The following is a 21887-nucleotide window of genomic DNA, read 5'->3' on the forward strand; positions in this document are numbered from 1 at the left end:
CACATTGTAAAGAGCAACAGATATTTTCATATTATGTCAAAAACTGAAAAACAAAAAAAAATTGAAATATGGGATTCTGATATATAGCTCGTCATGCAGTAATCAGAGTATATTTGCTGGTACAAATCAGCATACATTTGCATATATTTTGGAAATAAATAAATAAAGATATATATATTTTTCATACATAAGCTCGTGTTCAGTTTGCTCTATGGTCTCGATTCAATTTGGACCTTCATTTATATGTAATCAATCTTTCTTGCAATCTTTCAAAACTGGAAGTGTCACATTGGCAAAATGTGTAGGCTTGTATTCTGCTCTCCAGCATCAGTACGGTTGCTCTTGTGATAATGTCATGTAGATGACTCCTTTCAAGCTTGTCAGATGTGTTGCCAGAAAATCATGTGGGCTGTGGGGTGAGATAATGTAATAAAATGTTCCCGCCGCTGCTCACCACTTGAAAAGAGCTGAAAGTGTTAAATCAGATACTGCCGCCGCTCCAACGCGGTTTCATGACAGAACATGTAACTGATACGTCGGCCTGTTCTTGAGAAATGTGCCAATTTCACATTTTGACTTTCTTTTTTTTTAGATGAAGAACATATTCTTAATTCGCTTGCAAATTGAGCAATTGGCAAATGCAGAGTGGTGGCGAATTGAGCAGTTGGCAAATCGAGAGTGCAGGGAAGTTGATAAAAGATCGCATTTGCTGTGCACCTCCACTGAGAATATAATGTCGGGGTAAACGTTTCATCCTTCTAGCATGAATAGTCAGGGTTCAAAACTGCTCTCGCGGTGAAAGAGAGCAAACGATTGTGCATACGTCACGCAAGGACATCTTAATTATACTGTACTGCCATAAAGAAATGATGTTTTATTTCAGCCTGAAGGGCTTTAACCACTTGCCTACATCTAGAATCATGTCTCATAAAGGGCTGAAATTGTGAAAAAGCATAATTTAGATGCTTTTAAGGTCAAAAGCAATGCATTTACATATATCAACCTGCGGCACTTTAGCCCCGCCTATTCACATTGAAGTTATAAGGAGTTTCTATCAAGGCTGTATAATTAAGCCATTATTAACTCTTTGTAACTTGGTAACAAAGCTTTGTAAGTATATGTATAACCTGTTATAATGTTTCATTTGGCTGTAATAACGTGTTACTATTTTTATAATGCCTTTTAATTGGATAATGACCTTCACGTAATTATAAAGCGCTTAAAATTCATACAAACATTTATTTTTATTACATTATATTCATTATACACATAAAATATTGTAGGGAGACCAGGGTCCTTCCACTGTCCAAAGACATGCAGTCAGGCCATTTGGAGATGCTAAATTGGCTCTAGATGTGAATGTGTATCTCCCCCGTGATGGACTGGCGGCCTGTCCAGGGTGTTTCCTGCCCTCCGCGTGACGAGCACTGGGATAGGCTCCAGTACCTCCCCCCCACCCAGTGAAACTCAATCATCATCTAAAGTGGTTTAAATGATGAATGAATTAATAAAACTTTAGAAACTTCTAAAATGTCATCACTGAGTGCCTCAAGTAAAGGGATCAATATTTTTATTTATCATTTGTAACTGATTTATAAATAAATTATCAATATACTATACTGTACTATAATCTTTATTTTCATAATTTGTGTAAATAAGAACTATTCCAGTCCAGTAAGAATTATTGTTTCGAACTTTTATTTACCTAACAATGTTTAAATAAGATCAAACATAAGTGGCACCTAATAAACTTCAGAAGGCAGCTGATATTGAAATAATTCTATAAAATAAACATATAAATATAAATAACAGATGTACAGTATATAATGGAGCAGACACTGATAGACACATAAACAGTACATTTAACATTCCATCTCAATAACCTAAAAAAAAAACAATCACTTGATTTTTGTACTCATTAATGGCATTTGAAATATTAATAGCATTGTTATGATCATCAATAAGTATTATAGATATTTTATAATTTTGTACAGATCATTATCGATTTAAAAGACATCATGATGGATACTGACACTTGGGTTATATGGTCACAATTAGTAATTAATTGTAATACATTATTACAGCCTTATGAGGCATTATTACATAGAGTTATACATAGAGTAAGCTTTATTACCAAGTTATACAATGGTAAAAGCATATTAATAACTATTTATTAATACCAGCCTCATAGAAAGTGTTGACAAGTATTTCAGCTTTGGAGTGCTTTTTTAATTAGATGCAATACAGCCAATCAGATCAGATCAAAGCTCATTTAGTCTTGAAGGCACAGTAACAAAAACAACCCGTTTAATTCAAATGAATGAAGAAAGCTTTGAAACCACAGAAATTAAACCACATAAATAAGTTAAACTTGTGGAAAATACAAACATTGAGTTAATGGGCTCTTTACAAATGAAGCGGCCAAAAGCGTTCTTTGGAGCGACGCTATAAGAGACCTTCTCCTAAAGAACCTTTCAGTGAATGGTTCTTTAAAAGAGCACTCCAGAGTTTATCAGCCTCTCTGCTGCATCTATAGCGTATGCTCAATTACAGAAAACCTATTCAGAGCTTACTTATAATAGCAGCTGGTTATAAGTATAAACTAACCTTGTTTGAAGCACCGCATGCAGTAAATGTTATGTTTAAAGGAAAGAGGCAAAAGAATCTGAAACAGCCGGTTAGTATACATTTTTTTAGCAAGTATGCTAGCTTGGTAGCATTATCAATCCAAAGTTTGGCTTTGGTGATTATTTGGTGATTGTTTCATCCAAAGTTTCTTTGGTGATTGATTTTTCCCAAAGTTTCTTTGTGATTATTTGTGATTTTTGTCCAAAGTTTCTTTGGTGATTGATTTGGTAATTATTTTGTCCAAAGTTTCTTTGGTGATTGATTTGGTGATTGTTTCATCCAAAGTTTCTTTGATGATTATTTGGTGATTATTTTGTCCAAAGTTTCTTTGGTGATTGATTTGGTCAGTCCAAAGTTTCTTTGGTGATTATTTGGTGATTATTTCATCCAAAGTTTCTTTGATGATTGATTTGGTGATTATTTCATCCAAAGTTTCTTTGATGATTGATTTGGTGATTATTTCATCCAAAGTTTCTTTGGTGATTGATTTGGTCAGTCCAAAGTTTCTTTGGTGATTGATTTGGTGATTATTTCATCCAAAGTTTCTTTGGTGACTATTTCGTAATTATTTCGTCCAAAGTTTCTTTGGTGATTATTTCGTGATTATTTCGTCCAAAGTTTCTTTGGTGATTGATTCGTCTTTCAACACTCTACATGTGCATCTCCTCCATAAAATGATTTTTAAAATCCAAAATCTTCACAAAACTGTCATAACATAATGTCTCAGACATCAGGCAGTGAATTCATAACCATTTCATGTAATAACCTTCTGTGAGGCAGCTTTAAGAAGTGGACATCTGGTTCCTATCACCACCACTGTGAACAATTCAGACTAGTAATTTTCTTCAGAACAGAGCGTTTCACACCAAACCACTCTGAATGACTCCGTTTACATCGTAAAAATTGAATTAGGCAGAACATTTTTAAAAATGGTGGAGTTCCCCATAATGTCTCGGTTCCAAGTCGAATCATAAGTCAGTTAGGGGCAAGTCTCAGTTTAGTAGTGAGATACACTATGTGGCCAAAAGTATGTGGACAGGCCCTTTCTTTTTCCAGCATGACTGAGTCCCTGTGCATAATGCAGGGACCATAAAGACATGGTCTGATTACTATGGTGTGGAGGAACTCCAGTGTCCTGCACAGAGCCCTGACCTCAACCCCCTAAACACCTTTGAGATGAATTGGAACATGGATTGTGAGCCAGGCCCTCTCGTCCAACATCAGTGCCTGACCTCACAAATGCTTTTGACTGAATGGGCACAAATTCCTAAATCTAAATTCTAAATCTTAATGCCCAGTTTTGGAATGGAATGACATGTCCAAACAGCTCATATAGGTGTGTGATCACACACTTTTGGCCACATAGTGTACTATGCCATAATTATGACTTGTTATCTCATAATAATGTGATCGCACAAAGTTTTGGATTAGTTTCTCATAATTATGACTTGGTATCACATCATTATGACTTAGTATCTCACAGTAATAAATGACTGTCATAAGTATGACTTACTATGTCATAATCATAAGAAAGAAATTACATTATTATGAGATTTTAAGCCATATGAAATGCTTTCTCCCTATCATGAGATACTTAGTTATAATTCTGAGAAATTTTCTCATTATTATGACACATTATATGGCCTTTTTGTGAACATAAGCCTCCATAGAATTTAGAAAGTAGTTAACAGAACTCAAAAAAATTGGCATTGCAGGAATGAAATTTCCTAATTTAGGAAAAAAATATTATCTTACCAATTTCACCAACTAGAACTGGAGCATTCTGTGAGCCACCATGTTTCCTATCACTGTATAAAAGATGCATGAGGCTGCAATTCATGTTGGATGCACTGTATTTTCAGATTAGTAAGTGCTTATTGTTGTTTTGTTTAACCAACTGAGGGCTTTTTCTTTTTTTTCTTTTCTTTTTTTCGTCCATATTTTCTTAAATTCGCCATTAAAGTCACTTGAAAACGACGTTACCCACATATGAAATATCAAAATGTTCATAATAGTCTCAACTCTCTCTATAATGTGACCCTTTTGACCTACAGCACTGTGTAAAAATGTAATTCGACCCTAAAGCTGAAAAATTGAAATCTGCTTTTAGAAATGCTTAATATCTCTTGTTTTTGGATTAATATCTCTTGATTAATTGTTTTGGTGTTTGAAAGGCTTTACCAAAATCTTAGAGTAAGAAAAGTAGTGCAATTCATAAACAAAGTAGTAGATAAATGTTCTCCTCATCACTACTTTCCAAAACCGCTGCAGCAACTTCAGCAGCTGTGATTTTTTTACACACCGTCTTGCATCTATATCCGAGGCGACTGAACGAAGAAGTAAGTGTTTTTGACATGATGGGTCAGTCCATACTTATTTCCTGAGTGTCCATTGGTCAGTTTCACACAAAATATAGACCGAGACTTGAATCCACCAATTACACACAGTGAGAGGCAGATGGTGTGTGTCTCAGCTTGTCTTCATTGACTCATATCATAAGATTTGAGTCACATATAATCTTGCAATATGGTAGAATGGAAAGGGCAACTGTACAGATTCAGGGACTGTTTGAATTATATTTCTGTGTTCTATTATCAGACATCAGATTTTGTTTGTCAATATGTTTGTAAACCACTGAGGGTTAACAGAACTGAAACAAATGAATGAAATTCCTTAATTTAGGAACAAAATAGGATATATTTTTTTTTGTTTTACCAATTTCACCAACTAGAATTGAAGCATTTTGTGAGCCACCATGTTTCCTATCACTGCATTAAAGACGCATGAGGCATCATTTCTTGTTGCATGCACTGTGTTTTCAGATTGGAAAGTGCTTATTATTGTTTTGTTTAAAACTCTTAGGAATTTTTTCTCTTTTTTTTCCCATATTTTCTTAAATTCGCCCTTAAAGGCATTTGCAAATGACATGATACCCACATATTCAATATCAAAATATTCATAATAGTCTCAGCTCTCTCTATAATGAGGTCCTTTTGACCTACAGCACTGTGTAAAAACAAAATTCAACCCTAAAGCTGAAAAATTGAAATCTGCTTTAGAAATGCTTAATATTTCTTGTAAAAACATAGATTTATTCATGTGGATTAATTGTTTTGGTGTTTGAAATCCATCCATCCATCCATCATCTAAACCGCTTATCCTTCTGGGTCGCAGTGGGGTGCTGGAGCCTATCCCAGCTGTCATTGGGCGGAAGGCAGGATACGCCCTGGACAGGTCGCCAGTCCATCGCAGCGGTGTTTGAAATGCTTTACCAAAGTCTTCGAGTAAGAAAAGTAGCGGAATTTATGAACAAAATAGTAGATAAATGTTCTGCTCATCACTACTTTCCAAAACCGCTGCAGCAACTTTAGCAGCTGTAAACTTTTTACACAGCATCTCACGCCTGTGTCCGAGGCGACTGAACAAAAAGTGCGGATGGTGTGCGTCTCAGCTTGTCTTCACTGGCTCATAACTCCAGATGTGAGTCACATATAATCTTGCAATATGGTGGAATGGAAAGGACTATGCTACAGATTCAGATACTGTGTGAATCGTACTTCTGTGTTTTATTATCACAAAGATATTAATAAAAACACAGATGGACATCTAATTTTGTTTGTCGACATGTTCGGCAACCACCGAGGGTTAACTGAACAGAAGGAAATTCCTTAACTTAGGAACAAAATAGGAAAAAAAAAAATATTTCACCAACTAGAATTAGACCATTCTGTGAGCCACCATGTTTCCTATCACTGTATAAAAGATGCATGAGGCTTCATTTCTGGTTGTATTTTCAGATTGGAAAGCGCTTATTGTTGCTTTGTTTAACCAAGTAGCAATAAAATGTGACCATATGGCATATTGCTATTGATATGTTTTCTTGTTCTAAAGGTTAGTTCGTAACACAAACAAATGAAAACATATCAGAACTTGTGGCTTTGTTGTCTCACATTTATATATATATATATATATATATATATATATATATATATATATATATATATATATATATATATATATATATATATAAATATCAAATAAACACAGCACCATTCAGGAATTGTCTTGTATAACAAACAAGACTAGAAAAAGCTTCAGAAATAGACACGATGCATTTAAAGGGTAAGATAACATCCCACTGTGATGTTCTATAGAGAACCGAGCTGATACTTCCATGGCATCTCTCCAAAGAACTTTTTTTTTTTTGGACATTTCTATGAGTGTAGAGCTAATCCCACTCACTGGTAGTACAACTGCTTTGGCCTGCAGTGTTACAGGTCTCATAGTTCACCATCTGACATTCTATATTTGTAGAGACAAACAGGGGCTATTTATACTGGATAATAACTTACAAATGCTGCTTCGCTCAGAAACCACTGCACATACAGACAGACCGGCATCCACTTTGAAATGCGGTGGATGAATGTGACCTTTTCGGGAAAACCGAATCAAGCCTGACACGGATTAAATTAATATCGCAAATCAGTTTGAGCGATTTGCTCATTTTGCACGCAGTGTTTTTACAAACTGAACGTGCTCCAAAAAGGTAACCAGGCAACAGAGCTTGTGAGGTTATGACCCTTTTTTTTTGTCTGCGCGATGTCGAGGAGGAGAGTGCGTATTTAAATTAGATTAAAACGACTCGTGGTTGCGGTGGGGGGAGCGATGTTTTATTTTTCTGCCCTACATTCCGTTTTATCACCAACCCATTAAGTGCTGGCACTTCTGTCAGTGCCTCACTCGCCTTTTCCTTTTTTTTTCCCTGCCACATTGCTGAGATTCCCCCCACCCCACCACCCCATCCCCCCACCCCCCCCCCGTCACACTGTACTGAACACAGACAATAGCGGCAGAGGACAGAACGGCTGAAACATGGAGGAGAGTGGAACATGCAATAACTGGAAACGCTGCTATGATTGAGGTTAGTCTCTGGCTGCCACTGTACATAACACCGGGGCTTGGCGCCGGGGCCGGGGTAGCAATAGAAATAAAAGGGCTGGTGCTCTTTACGCTTTGTGAGGCGTTTTCACACTTTGCACTTAAGTGTAGTGCCCCCGATGTGTGAGCAGGTAAGTGCTGTGTGGTGTCCAGGTAAGTGCTTCACATCTCCCCATTACAGAGCAGGTGTCTTGACTTGGGAATGAAAAGGCTCCAGAGGTAACAAATAAGTGGCCTGAGTGAGGGGTGTTACAGATCCTGCGATTCTGCCTGGAACCTTCTGCTTCTTTCTGGAACCTTACTGGTCTGCCTTGGCCTTTCTTTCAATGATGGTTTGCACTTGTTTATCACACCCACTGCTCTGTTTTGTGTAAATATTCATGCGCTTTGTTTCAGTTTGGGCACTGTATACTGTATTCTTACATTACACAGTATACACTATATTCTTACAACATATACTATATTCTTACACTATATACTATATTCTTACACTATACACTATATTCTTACAACATATACTATATTCTTACACTATATACTATATTCTTACAACATACACTATATTCTTACACTATACACTATATTCTTACAACATATACTATATTCTTACACTATATACTATATTCTTACAACATATACTATATTCTTACACTATACACTATATTCTTACACTATACACTATATTCTTACTCTATACACTATATTTTTACACTATACACTATATTCTTACAACATATACTATATTCTTACACTATACACTATATTCTTACAACATATACTATATTCTTACACTATACACTATATTCTTACACTATACTATATTCTTACTTTATACACTATATTTTTACACTATACACTATATTCTTACAACATATACTATATTCTTACACTATACACTATATTCTTACAACATATACTATATTCTTACAACATATACTATATTCTTACACTATATACTATATTTTTACACTATACACTATATTCTTACAACATATACTATATTCTTACACTATATACTATATTCTTACAACATATACTATATTCTTACACTATACACTATATTCTTACACTATACACTATATTCTTACAACATATACTATATTCTTACACTATATACTATATTCTTACAACATATACTATATTCTTACACTATATACTATATTTTTACACTATACACTATATTCTTACAACATATACTATATTCTTACACTATATATTATATTCTTACAACATATACTATATTCTTACACTATATACTATATTTTTACACTATACACTATATTCTTACAACATATACTATATTCTTACACTATACACTATATTCTTACACTATACACTATATTCTTACTCTATACACTATATTTTTACACTATACACTATATTCTTACAAAATATACTATATTCTTACACTATATTCTTACAACATATACTATATTCTCTATATACACTATATACTTACAAGATATATTATATTCTTACACTATACACTATATTCTTACAACATATACTATATTCTTACAGTATACACTATATACTTACACTATGTACTATATTCTTAGACTATGTACTATATTCTTACACTATACACTATATTGTTACACTATACACTATATACTTACACTATGTACTATATTCTCTATATACACTATATTCTTACTCTATACACTATGTTCTTACAATAAATACTATGTACTAAATTCTTACATTATACATTATATTCGTACACTATACACTATGTTGGTACAAAAAAAGTACTATATTCTATATTCTTTCTATACACACTAAATTTGTACAATGTACTCTACATTCTTAAACAAATTGGTTTTATACACTATACACTTCTTACACTGAAAAGTATGTTCTTACACTACACATTAAATTCATACAGTGTCACTATTTTTTTACACTATACACCACTTTCTTTACACACTAAATTCGCTCACTGTACAGCAGGGTTCTTTAATCTGATATCCAGCACAGTTTGGTGGTTACCCTACTCAAACACACCGACTAAACCTGGCCATTAACAGAAGAGTTGAACCAGGTGTGTTTGAGCAGGGAAGTCACTGTGCTGGACACCAGCCCTCCAGAATTGAAGAATCCTGCTCTACCCCATGAATATTCATACTTTATACGCCATGCACTCCATTATTATACTGTTCACTATATACTACTATATCATTACAGTGTTCACTATGCACTACAGCTAGTGCCTTGATTTTTGTCGGGTAGTATTGCAAATGTTTTGTACTGAATGTGAATGAGAAATTCTCACCCAGTACGTTATCATACAGCATAGCTAGGTTAGAAGTTAACTTAGTTCTATTTAACGTTACCTGGTTACTTTTCTAACTATTTTAAACACTTAGCAGCCTATCGCAAATAGCTCAGTGCTAATACTGCCAGCTAAAAATACTGTTGTTGAAGCACATCTGAAAATGGTTTATTGCAAGACTTCATGTGCAACGCTACACACTTCATTTCTTGGCAGTTTCAGCACATCATCCATCACCATCACTGGTATTCATAGTACACTATAACCGGTTGCATTTCCCACTGCAGCATACTGCTTGCACTACTGAAGCACTTAATTTGAGACACTTGCCACAATGGGACGGATGCCCACTAGCTGATCATTTTGATGTTGTGCGTAGGCCATAGGCTTATCCGTGCCTTCTTTTCTGTGCTAGCAATTCTTGGCTGTTTTCTCTTTTGTTTCTGAGCCCTGGGTCTCAAATGCTCCAAGGTTTGCTGGTTTTAAGCATACTTTCTGCTGTTATGATGGACCCGTGCTAAGCCTGTCAGCCTGTGTTTTGACGCTCATCTCTGGTAATGGCCACGATTTTTGAAATTGCTGAAATGAACAAATTCAGCGCTTATGTGGCACCACCTCTGGCTAGAGTGCGTGACAAGAGTTGCTGTTAATCTAACTGTTAGGTACAAACAAAATCCTGAATTCTGCAAGTTTCTAAACTGATATGCTCCTGGGGTCAGTCTGTCATTTCCCCTAACTGTCTTTGTGTCACCGTATCAGCCAGAATGTTCTGATAAGCTATAGGGATGGTTCAGATAACAATTATGAGACAATACACTGGCCAAGAACTGCAAGAAATACAGTAAAGGCTGTTGTATCTGTGTGGTTAAATGGGAATAACTCAATCCATAAACAAGGTAATGTTCCAAGGATGGATCCATGGTTTAGGGATACACTAGAGAAGGAACCCCATATGAACTCATGGGCCTCAACATCAGTCACAAAAAATTCCAAAAGGGACCCTCAGGGCCTTTTAGGTCTTCAGAGAAGAGCTAATGATTTCTAGAAACTGAAAAAGTCATTTTAAGCTCATTGTTGTTTATTAGAGTCATCATGCCTGTTGTTTTTTAAACTCTTCAAGTATTTTAGCAATATTTTATTATTAATTAGCCGATCAGAATATTTTCAGAGGCTCAGCTAAGTGAGCTCTCCCATCCAGGAGCTGTACTGAAGGCCTTACATGCCTTCCTACCAACATATGTTGGAAGTGGAAGTGGAAGCAACCAGTGGAAGTGGAACCATGTTTTGATTTCCAATTGGTAGGACCAGTGTTATGAGATAAAAACACCAATGTAGGCTTTCTGGATGTTCTAGATATATCACTGACTGTGAATAAGAGCTGAGGTCTAAGCAGGTTTTGGTTAGTTGTTAGGAATTGAAAACAGTGGTGGCAGCTCTATGCCAGAACTGTTGACTGAAAGAGACACTCTAAACTTGTACATACAAGCTCAAATATGTGTTAATGTCTGTTAAAAGCTTTAACGAATATATATATATATATATATATATATATATATATATATATATATATATATATATATATTTATATATTATAATATTTTTTATTTAAGTTTTTAATGCCCATGTTTAGTGTAGATTGGCCAAAAAATGTAATCTTAGTGCTAACATACTATTAGAAATCCCATATAGGTGGAGGAGAAATTAACATTATTTTAGAAGTGTTTCTTCTTTGTTTTAGGATTTTTGTCTGAGTTTTAACGTTTACAGGCCAAACTGAAAGCCTGGCTCTAACCATCATGGGTATTTAACACTGGCTGCATGTTCAAATTTTACACAACACAAAGATGTAAAACAGTATTTGAGTCTATTTTTTGCTTTTCTACCCCATAGAAGCTCTTTCTGAAGACTTCTGTTGAAAAATGGCGCCAACATACTAATCCTGCTACTAAGCATTTTGCAGGCTGCTGGTTGAAACGCTCCTGTGATTTCATTGGATAATCACATGGCAACACAGCTGCCAGTGAACTACCATTATAGCTAATTACAGCGATATTTATATATCCCTTTATTTCCGTGTGTTTATATACAGTCTTTAACAATAAGTGTGCACAGCTATTGTTACACAACAGATGATTACTGATAATTCACAGTAATGAAAGTTTATTTGAACATCAATTAGCAGAAATATCCATCAAGAACAGTCAATATGATTCTCTAATGAAAAGACTTCATGCTCTTGAGTGGCAGGATGCTGTGATGATGTCTGTAACCACCCAAGAGAGCACTTGGTAGTGGCACCATTTGGAGGGAGTCGTAACTAGTGGGTGGCAATAGGTCATGACTAAAGCGGGAGAAAAAACTGGATAAAAATTGAAAAAGAAAATTGGAGCTTTTTACTGTAATTATTTTTTACAGAAATAACCGTTATTTAACAGCTTTTTACTGGCAACTTTGCTGCCAAATCTTTGACCAAGGTCATTTAATAATGAATATTTCCTGTAGAAAAATATGGTAGATGGTAGTTAATTAAAGTTCTATGCATACCACTTTCTTTTTTTGTTTATTTTGGAAATATTTAAAAATATTAAATATATCAGAACTTTTGCATAGGCCAGTGTATTTTTTTTTCAATATGTTAAATTCAGCAAAAAACATAAAATAAATAACTAAAACAATTAGTTGATTATTTTACACTACCATTCAAAAATCCAGGAATTATTTTCCATGTTAATAATTGTTATTCATGAATAACTTGGAAATTTATGCAAAGCAGGGAATTCTTTCAGACTGAAAGTATGTAGCCATGTGAGGTAATGACATGGTAAAAAATAGGAACTGTTCTTAAATAATAATTAAAAATAAATAAATAATTAAACAATGAACTGCAATTTAGTCAATTCTTGTCACAAAATTGTGAAGATTTTATTATATTCTATTTGGTCTTATTATGGAATCATTTCCAGCTCATAGAAATTTTTTTTTACAGTTTTACTGTTACCTAAAAATGATATTTAAACCTATAGAATATTTGCATCATAGTACCAAGATTTTAAATATCAGCAACAAAATTGACATATTATTAGAAGTGATGATTCCAAACTGTTCAATGCAAATATATATTAATTGACCAGTTTAAATGATCAGATTGCATTTGGCCACTCGTCTGCCTGATTGGTAGGTTCCTACTCTCTGGTCAGGAACGGTCAGAGAAGCAGTCAAGCAGTTAAATATATATGATATGAAAATGTGTGCACTATAATTGGAGCTAGGTTTTCCTTTGGTGTAATTAAAGCGAATTGCTCTAAGGTTATTTTGGGTTGGGTGCATAATTACAAGTGTTGGCTGGGGATCGTTTTGACGCTGTGCATAGGCCATAGGCTCATCAGTGTTTTTTATTACCACTCTAGACATTACCAGCGTGTCTTTAAATGTCAGCGCGATGCTGTATTTGGGCTGCTTTCCTCCGAGCCCCCCTCCAGCCCGAGCTGAGTCGTAATCGCCCCTTTCACCCTACAGTCATCAGACTGATTATTTATTTGTCCTTTTCCGAGCGCAGAGCTGTATAATCATAAGGGCATTTTCCTCCATTCTTCACATGACCAACCCACACACACACACACACACACAGCTCTCGGGCGTTCTGCTTCACGTTGTGGCGCCGCAGGGCAGCCATGTGTGTCTGAGGAGGCGAAGGCGAGCATGTGCATAGAGGTCAGCACATCTGGTCTTCTTCTGCATAATCTGCGTCTCTTAGGGACGGGCAATGAGGGAAAAAAAATTTGTATTGCAACACTTGTGAACTTCACAATAAACAATATGCATCATAATATTATTTTATTATCATGATATCATAATGTTTAGTGTTGATTCTGGTGTTTACAAACAAGTTGGATATATAGGACATATACTGAGGTCACAAAACAGTCATATCCAAGAGAGAAAGAAAGAAAACAAAACACTATTTACTTTCACCCCGATTTTCTCCCCAATTTAGTTACTTACAGTTCCACCTGCTAGTTAGGTCCTCCCACCACATGATGCTGCTAAGTTGAGGACGTGAATATCAGCATGTGCTTCCTCTTTCCAGTAGCAAGGAACATACGGTGCATGATATCATTAAAAGATTCAGAGAATCTGGAGAAATCTCTGTATGCAAAGAACAAGGCTGAAAACCAATATTGGGTGGCTCATGATCTTCTAACCCACAGGGGGCACTGCAGTAAAAACAGATATGATTTTTGTAGTGGAAATCACTGCATGGGCTCAGGAACATTTCCGAACATCACTGTCTGTGAACGCAGTTCATCACTGCATCCATCAATGCAAGTTAAAACTCTATAATGCAAAGACAAAACCACATACAAAGAGGATCGAGAAATGCTGCCGCCTTCTCTGGGCCCAAGCTCATTTAAGATGGACTGAAGCAAAGCAGAAAAGTGTCCTGTGGTCTGACAAATCAAAATTTTAAATTCTTTTCAGACATTATGGACACTGCGTCCTTCAGGCTAAAGAGGAGAGGGACCATCTGGCTTGTTATCAGCGCACAGTTCAAAAGCCAGTATTCATGATAATATAGGGGAGCATTAGTGCACATGGCATGGGTGACTTGCACATCTGTGAAGGCACCAATAATGCTGAATGATATATACAGGTTTTTGAGCAACATATCCTGCCATCCAGATGACGTCTTCTTCAGGGAAGGCCTTGCTTATTTCAGCAAGACAATGTCTAACCACATTCTGCACATATTACAACAGCATGGGTCATAAAAATACAACAAAGGAGACCCTAAATGGAACAGATGAAGTCCTATTTCAAGAATAAACGGGAAAACTTTTTACTTTCAAAACTATAATAGTTGGTCTGTTCAGTTTCCAAACACTTACATAATGTTGTGATGCAACACAGTGGTAAACACACCTCTGTCCTAACTTTTTTTAAAGTGTTGCTGCCATTACATTCAAAATGGACATACATTTTTTTTAAAAAATAGCTTCTCAGTTTGAACATTTGATATGTTTCATTTGTACTATTTTCAATTAAGTATATTAAATGATTTGCATGCTGTTTTTATTTACATTTTGCATGGTGTTTCAACTTTTTTTGAACATGGGCTTGTAATTTATCATGATATCGATAACAAATCATTATATCACCCAGCCCCAGCTTCTATTGGCAGAGACAATGAGGAAATCGGGTGAATACTGAAGTCTATTGTTATTGCTCCTGTGATTTCTGAATGTGATATCAAAACATTGGTTTCAGTGTGGGCCAAAAGCCCTTTTAACTCCGATCTCATTCGCTACAAAGCACAGCTCCTCCTGACGTACCGCAGAACTGGAAGATGTAGAAAAAATAACCAAGACTGTTCCGTCTGGACCGGATAATGCTATTTGCACTTTGTGCTTGTTATGAGACATTAGTGATTCCATGTTGAGCTAACATGGAAGTGATACATCTCACAGGTGACAATATTTAGTCTCATGGAGCATGACGTGGGAGGAGAAAGGAGTCGGAGGCACCTGTAAGTGGTGAAGACAGATGGGTTAGATTAACAGCGAGCTAATTACTCATCATGCTAGGCATTTAAATGAAGAACCTGGTGCCATTTAATAGCGCAAGGTGGGAAGGCTCTGAAGGTTCAGGTGAAATTTATTCTGGTTTCTAAATCTGAACCCTTCCTGTCAGAACTGTAGAATTTTTTGGATTGGGGGGAGGGCGGGGGGTGCTAAGCGATGCCTTCAGCTGTAGATAATACCCTGACAATGTGCTCCAGACTCTACGCGTTAGAACATCAAAGCCGAACAGCTCATATAAACACAGAACACATTACATCAAAGCAGCAGACTTCATGTTCTTTACCCTTTCCCTCCTGCTCCTTCTCTTTTCAAGCATCGTGTGCTTTATTGCACAAACAGAACAACCATGCCGACTCCTTTTGTCCCTCATTTTTCTCTTTTCTTCTCCGCCACGCTGCGTGGTCGCACGCCCGCTAATGTTTTTCTCGCATGCTTGTGAAGAACGCTCGCAAAAATAAAAAAGCTCATGAAGGGTTTGTTCGAATCTGATTCAACTGTTTAAGAATAAAACAACCTCAAGGCTTCGTTTCTTTGTCTGAAAAGCAATGGCACACGTTAGAACTTCACAATGAACCATTTATTAATTGTTATTGCAATACTGACCTTTGCAATACTGGCCACAATGTGCAAACAAGCTTCTGACCAATTGTGAGCAGTCCAGTTGAATCACAGATGTTCTTTGGGTTGGTTGATGAATCAAAGCATTCACAAAGTGTAAATCAATGAGGTGAAAAGTCATGCAGGACTTTGTGCTTCCACTCACTGGCCATCACTTTCATTTGCAGGCCACTTTATTAGAAACACCCTCTTGAACATCCAATCATTGGCTAGTTTACTGATAACCCCTACCTTGTGTGTCCACTCTGGCCTCTTTTTTTAGAAGCCCCTACTTTGTACTTCCACTCACTGGCTGTTTTATTAGAAACACCGACCTTGTTCTTCCAATCATTGGCCACTTTACTGATAACCCCCATCTTGTATGTCCGCTCACCGACCTCTTTTTTAGAAAAACCCTACTTTGTACTTTACTCACTGGCCACTTTATTAGAAACACCTACCCTGCGCTTCCACTCATTGCCACTTTTTTAGAAACATTGATTTTACTATCTACAAGAGATTTAAAGGGATTTAAAGTCGAAGTAGTGCAGAAGCACAGCTACGGGTATCACTGACCTACCCAATCAAATGGATATGGAAGATTTAGGATATTAAGGATAATAAAATTTAGGATCATTTGATTTGTCTTCATTACTCTTTTTTTGCCGAGCTCTGCCTTCTTTCATCAGCCCTACAATCACTGCTATCTGCCATTGCCTCAAGCCTTCGGTTTACTATCTACACCCAGCATGTCCATATCTACTGCATTAGGCATAGAGGTCCTCAGAAGTTCGGGTAGGGTTTTATGTGATTCGGTGTGAAAACAGCGACAAGACCCAATTAGCAGCAACCAGTTCTCAGCTTATCTCGCTGTGGTTTGACCATAGACTGAACTGCCCACTATGTTCACCTATGAGTGAATCTGACTAGACGTACAGCATCACTCTAGGTTAATATAAATGTGATCGTTAATGAGTAATTTTCAGGTCATGCTTGTAAAATGCAAACTTTATAATTCGACTTTATTTGGACTTCATGTAACGATGCTAGCTAGCTAAATCAGCATGCAGCCTAGCTCAGAAGCTGCTCTTTTAAGGCTACAAGCTCTGTAGTTAGCTATATTAGCAACCAGTGTTAGGTGAGAAATTAAGGTTTTGTGTTACCTCATGACATGCATGCGAGCATGAGTAAATGAACAAGCGTATTATTGGTAGTATAATATAGTGTCGTGTTAGATAATTAACCCCTTCGAATCACAGGCTTATTATATATTAAGGCTTATTATTCAGTAACTACAGGGACTTCAATGTAAACTTGTTGAGCAAAACTTTGGGCCCACTGGTGGTCATTTAAGGGGTTAAGTAATCAGTGTACATGTGGCTGGATTTTGCCTTGTTAACTGCATGAGTCATCTACCTCCTCATTAGCTGGGATTTGGTAGAGGAAGACTTCAGATATTTCCAACGTATGCTTTTTCAGTAAGGAGTGAGGAACGAGATACAAGAGAGAGGAAGAGATGAAGTAGTCCATATGTGAATCACCTGATTTAGTATAGATTTCAATGTGTATTTTCGGCTAGAAATAAACATGTAAATAAATTGTGAAAAGATTGTTTACATGAGATTAAACAGGGTGTGGCATGAACCCATCCCCCAGGCCCTGATGATGAACGTGAGAGCGGGCAGGAAGGCGGAAAGCGAGTCCCGAACTCTGACGCCCAAGCCCTGCCCCATGCTCTGGACCAGAGACGGCACCCAGGAGGTGGGGCTCGGGACTCCCCTCATTCATGGTTCTTCTCTTCCTGCAGTCCTCGTGGGGCTTTGTCATCGCTCGGGGTTCGGGCCCCGCGTTCGGTTATCAGGGTCTGGGGGAAGGGGTGCGTGCCACAGTGAATGAAGGGATTGGGAATGAAACATAAGGTGCATAACGATTATGGATGGGTAAAAAAGAAGCAACGATTTGATAACATATAAAAAGGGACAAAACAGCAGTTGGTGATAATTGGATGTCACCAAATTTTGATCCTAGTTTGGCCCTGATTAGAAACCTTATAGATCCACTATGTAATGTACAATTATTGTAGCCCATCTGTTGCTTCACAGTGTATCAGCCCCCTCTGCCCCATTCAGCACTAGTCAGTTTCTGAACAGGAGCACCCCGACGACGAGCTTCGAGTGGCTCTGTGGCCAGAAACTGACCACTGATGTAGGCCTAACAGCTACAGTCTCTAACAAATAACCCAGAGTTTCTATTAAAGTGGCCAGTATATGTGCATACACGTTCCAATAACAGCTTTTAGTTAACGAGGACAGCGTGTGGGTGGTGGGAGAAAAAGCTGTGTGGTTTAAATACTTCGACCTCGCTGTGTAAATGAATTTGGCCGCTGACTTGCAAAGAAGTACGGAACCCATGAATCGAAGTTTACATCTGGGTTTAAGCCGAAGAACCAAAATTGGAAGTGACGAAAGACCAAGTTGCCTACTTATGAATGCACATAACGCGGATATATTAATAGTTATAGCACATTGTTCACACTCGACAACACAAAGATGTACGCAGCACTGTCCCACACGTTCACAGCATGCGAAAATGTCTGGCGCCAGAACGAATATATCACCAGAACAGCTCCGAAACAGGGGAAGTATCTTCAAAGCAGGGGCCAGCTTACATGCGGCTATTTCTGAGAGCGTCTTTGATAAGCCGAGAAACTGACTGGAGCTCGCGAGAGCCCATCAACGTCTCCCTGACACACACACACACACACACACCCGCACAGAGGAAGTCAATCCTCTGCTAAGCATGACATGTTTGTACAAGACAGCAGACATGATAACAATGCCCCACATACGAATTGATTCCAATAAATAGCTCATTATGCGTCAACATATAATTACTGCCAGTGAGGAATGATAGCGGCCGAATAAATTAATAGCGTTCCAAAGGGCAGAATTAATCCGAGGGCCCCCCTCCCAAAAAAAAAGGAAGGAGAGGAGCTTAATAAGACTAATGATACCACAAGTAGGAAAATGCATTGAAAGACACTGTTCTCGCTAATCCATTCAAATCTGCGCTATTGATTCAAAAGCTTTCTCTATTTTTTTTCTGACAAACCATTTGTACACGGCTAGCGAATCGTTAAGCTGCTTAATTTGCTGTTTTCATGCTGGCTGTCCGCTCGGCGTTGGGGATATGAGTGTAAATGAGAGGCCTAGACAATAAAGGCGAGCTCCCCCACTGTCACTCATGCTCCTCTACGCCCGGCTCCACCGTCCGTCCGCACGCGCGTCCCGCAGATTTAATCCCGCTGAACAAGCCGGCGGCGCAAAAAAGCCTCGCAGTGGAAAAAAAAACAACAACAAGCGTCTGGAGGAAGAGTAAACAGCATGGGGAGGGGAGTGAAGAGTGGCTGGAGGCCATGTTTCACACACATTAAACGTTATATCTCTGCATTTATCTGGAGTTCTAGAGAGAGAGAGAGAGAGAGAGAGAGAGAGAGAGAGAGCTAGCAATGCCTATAAATAAATTCAGAACCCCCCATAGATCATTTGATGAGCTGTATTCCATTTTAACCCTAAAAGTGTCATTTGTAAGTTTATTAGGGCTGCGATAATTTATCATCACTAATTTTTCCTAGTTTGACCCTTTGACCCGTCTGTAGGCCAGACACAGACATTCAAGTTGCATGTTGACCAACTTAAGACTACTAATAGTTCCAAATATACCCAATTGTCCACTTACTTCAGATGTAGCTGATTAGACAAGATATGTTTGGAGTCCACATTCTACCTGTGCACTCTAGAACCGGACCTACGAGGCTAATGTTGCTAACGAGGGGAGCTACAAGGACAACTGGAGCTACGAGGCTAACGTTGCTAACAAGTGCAACTCAATAGTCACCCAAATAGCCCAAATCATTTCTGTAAAAATACATCCACCAAAACTTCTCTCAATGCACTCAAACTGCATTGAGGTCTTCGTTAATGTCGTCTAGACTTACAGATGTCGTTTTGAAGACACTTTATACTCTTACGTTGTAGAGAAATATATTTTATTATGATTTGAATTTGGTGAAAAGTTACTGTCATGTTCAGTCTGTGTAGGAAAAAAAGAAAACAAAACACAAAAAGGCATTAAAAGCTGTGTGAACTCATTATGTAACTACATAATTATATATTATAGTGTAATTAAATTTCAGTAATAATGAAAAATCATGGATCTGAACTGGTACATACTTAACATAGCTTACACGATTGGTTTGAAGGCATTAGCCACAGAACACCACTTTACATTCTTTGTACGTTTTCAGTTTCTGGCAGTCCAAAGTCCACAAAGCCTGGACATACGGAATATATAAATCGCCTCCTGTCCATTTGAAGCAGCTCCCGCGTCCTTCTGTCCACTGTACGCCCCGTGGCAGAGCCCGGGGAGGGCCTGCTGCCCTGGGCCAGCCTGAGGAGGGTCATGCAGCCGTCTTAGATCTGCTTGCACCAAAGCATTGGGCCGCAGGGGCAAGGCCCCCAAAAACGAGGCGCTGGCTGTATATTTTATGCCAAGTTTTGCGCAATAACAGAATAACTCTGGAATTTGTTAGAAGTAAGCAAGTCAATTTTATTTATAAAGCACAGATTTTTTGTTTTTTCTATTATTATTTGTTGATTCAGCAAACCAACATTAATTCTACATTAACATGTGCAAAAGTGCACTTTCAGAAATAAAGGTATTCAACTGTCACTGGGACAGTACTCCTCCTGTCTCTAGGGTGGGACCCTCAAGGGTCCATCTCAGTACTTTTAGTCAGGGAACATAACTGAACCATAATCCATTGAAATGATATGTTCTAAGCTGTACTGACTCCACACACCCCGTCTCGTCAGGATATGCTGACTTACTTTCATAACACATGCAATTAGACCAGGGGTGCTCAAACTTTTGCACACAGCTATGTATATGTCACATAGATGAGCTTTGTAGGTTTACAATTACAAATTGTAGTCAGTCTGTTGCTGCACAATTTATGTCCATCAGTGGAAAGAGACCAATGTAAGACCACCACAGATATTACTTGGATGGTGCACCATCAATGGTGTGCTGAGCCATCACCACCAATGTAATATCTGGTAAATGTTTTGGACTTTTTCCATTATTGGATGGGGTAGAGGGGCAGCACCAGGCTATAGTCAGTAATTGTAAGCCTACAGAGTGTACATATATGGAAGGTGATAGTGGCTAATAGTGGATAGTGGATAATGAGTCTGAGCATTTCATGTGGTCATTCCAGTATTACATACACACCCTGTACAGGACTGTGCAAAAGTCAGAGACCACCCTTCATTTATTCAACTTCCAGTCAAATTAGTCATCATTAAGTAAGCTATTCATTTTTCAATGTCAGGAAATAAGCAGCAAACATAAACTTAGCAGAAAATTCCACAAAAGCCTCAACAACTAAATATAAGAACGGATTTTCAGGATTTAATGTGTCCATTCTTCACCTTTATTACAGCTTCCATTCTTTTCAGGAGGCTTGCTTCCAGTTTTTCAAAGAAATCTGCAGACACACCTCCACAGTTCAGTCTTAGAAGTTGGTTTAGCATTATCTGCCTCTCACAATCCAAGTAATCCCAAACACATTCAGTGATGCTGAGGTCAGTTCTTGGTTGCATTAAACTGAAATTCTGTGTAAATAAATGATCAAGATGTAAACAAAGTGATTGAGTGGTTTGGTGTAAAATGTTCTGTTCTAGAGAAACTAATCGAGTCAGAATTCTTCACAGTGGTGGTGATGGGAACCAGACGTCTGAAGGGCTTAACCTCTTAAATGGCCAGTGTTTTATAACACACTTAGAAAACAACATAGAAACAGCTCAGCC

Source organism: Colossoma macropomum, unplaced genomic scaffold (genome assembly GCF_904425465.1).
Source record: "Colossoma macropomum unplaced genomic scaffold, Colossoma_macropomum, whole genome shotgun sequence".
Lineage (NCBI taxonomy): Eukaryota > Metazoa > Chordata > Actinopteri > Characiformes > Serrasalmidae > Colossoma > Colossoma macropomum.